General features: G+C 46.2%; 1 pseudogene across 1 annotated transcript; it reads right to left on the bottom strand.

Annotated features, from left to right (window-relative positions):
- Positions 1-1,300: 1,300 nt before the first annotated feature.
- Positions 1,301-1,911, bottom strand: LOC306670264 (non-histone chromosomal protein HMG-17-like; annotated as a pseudogene). The gene has a single exon. The product of its transcript is annotated as a non-histone chromosomal protein HMG-17-like (transcript).
- Positions 1,912-2,250: the final 339 nt, after the last annotated feature.

Here is a 2,250-nt window from a genome sequence, read left to right as displayed (position 1 = left end):
CTCTTTTAGAAGGTCACTCACCTATTCCTAAGGGCTTCACTCTCATGACCCAGTGACTTCCCGAAGTCCCTACCTCGTAAGCTCATCACCTTGTGGGGGATTTCCAACATATGAATTTGGGGGGCTATAAACATTCAGACAATACCAATGACCTCAACTAATTATACCAGCAACCCTACTTCCAAATAAAATTATATTGTGAAGTACTGGGATTTAGGATTTCAACATAACAACCGGGAGCCAAAATTCACCTCATAACAGAGAAAGAGTTAAGAGATAGAATCGAGAAGACTCGGAGATGGGTTATGTTGGGGGACGGGGGACAATTCAAGGTGAGAGGTCAACATTCCCAGAAACTCTAAGCTGATGTGTCACTTGGCCACCTCTGACTTCAAAGGAGGCTGAGACACATTATTTTTAGCTTCTTAGAGAAGACACTCCAATTTCCGAGTAGGTGGAGGTCAAACACACTGACCAGGAAGCACTGGAAGAGAAGGAGATTTCAGGAGATGCATTTTGTTTTTGGTTTGTTTGTTTGTTTCCAAGCCAAACTGTATCCAGCTTTATTAAAGATACTTTTCATAAACAATCATGGTATTTCAGGCAGGACGTGGGCAGACAATCGTTAACAGTACACAACAATTTTCAAACTCCCTTCTTCGATGGACTACAAAATCAGAAAGCCACTATAAAACCCAATGAAATCTTCATCTGATGCTCTGCATAGGGAAAGTTTAGAGTGAGGGTTGACATTTCACATTTAGCATGTTGTTTAACGACTTTTCACAAGCCGACCCTGACTTTCAGGGAAAGAAATGAAAATGGCAAAAATTATTAATCTGAAGATCCACAATCTAGAAAAGGAACTGTTGCTCTTCTGAGGGACAATATCTCAATGTCACTGGGAAGTCCAGATTGCCGACACACTGGTAAAACCAATTGTTGGGAGACAGGTCCCAACAGGTCTGAGTGTAGGGGAGTTAAGTCTATGCCGATGGCAGGGAGGGAGAAGAGGACATAAGATGAATTTGAGTTTTTCCATACCACAAAGCGTTTGTGCCAAGGTGGCTATGTGTGCCAACATCAGGGAATCCCTCCTCTCGGGAGCCAAGAGGAAGTCTCTCAAAACTAGCAGGGGAAGGTGTTTTCCCCCACAGCAATCCAGCTTTGGAGACATTCTACTAGTGACGTATGCGCCTTCCCCTGAAAACAATAATGAAGTGTTCTGTGTGCTAACAACATAGCTTTAAAAAAAAAAGGAAAACAAAATTCTGCATTTTTGTAAAACTTGATAAAAAATAGTATTTCAAACTGTACAAAAGCACACAGTTATCAAAAATGCACACACTTCACTTGGCACCTCCAGCACCGTCAGCTTTCTGTGCCTGGTCTGTTTTGGCATCTCCATTTTCTGCAGGGTTATTCCCATCCTTGCCAGCATCGGCTTTTCCCTTTCCCCTTTGGGTACCTTCTCTCCCTTCTTTGCTGGGGCCTTTTTAGGCCTGGGCTCTGGCTTTGGAGGAGCAGGTTTAGCAGACAACCTTGCTGACTTCTCTGTGGTTCGTCCTTCGCCTTGGCTTTATCTCCTTTAGTATCCCCTTTGGCCTTTCTCTTGGGCATGGTGGCGACGGCGGTGGGACGCAGGCGCTGGACGCGGGGACGCAGCGGCACGCGGCTTTGGTTGGTCCGGGGGTCGTTCTTGCCTCTTCTTCTTCACGCTGCTCCAGGAGATGCATTTTGGATGTGCAGACTCAGGAATTTGTTCAGTTGCAAAAACCAGCGGCCCAAGACTCAAACAGATATGGACTGATTCGTGCACCCCCAAAATTCAGGCATTGACAGTCTAACCCTCACTACCTTAGCATGTGACAGCAGGGTGGCAGGTGCCACCTCAAAATATGTCACTTTGGCCTCAGGATTATTTTGAGCTGAACATACTTCTCTTTTTTTTCCCCTCCCGGGGATTCGAACGGGGCCCTCGCACATGCTAGGCGGACGCTCTCCAAAGTGAGTTATTTCTTCAGCTCTGAACATACTTCTTGAGAAACAGCAGATGCCACAGGGGAGCTCCCAACTCCCTTTTCTTCTTGAGAGCAGGAGATCAAATTCCCACAAATGCTTCTCTTTGTTCAGCCCAGTGCATGAGAACATAGGTCTGGCCACTCCCCGGGTCTGCATTTCACAAGGTCCCCCCGTGTGCATGTCAAGCCTGTGTGCTTGTCTCCTGCTGAACTGCAGCAAGCTCCTCTT

This window comes from Sciurus vulgaris, assembly GCF_902686455.1.
Source record: "Sciurus vulgaris genome assembly, chromosome: 1".
NCBI lineage: Eukaryota > Metazoa > Chordata > Mammalia > Rodentia > Sciuridae > Sciurus > Sciurus vulgaris.
Note: the sequence above shows the minus strand (reverse complement) of the source record. Positions and strands in the feature narration are given on the sequence as shown.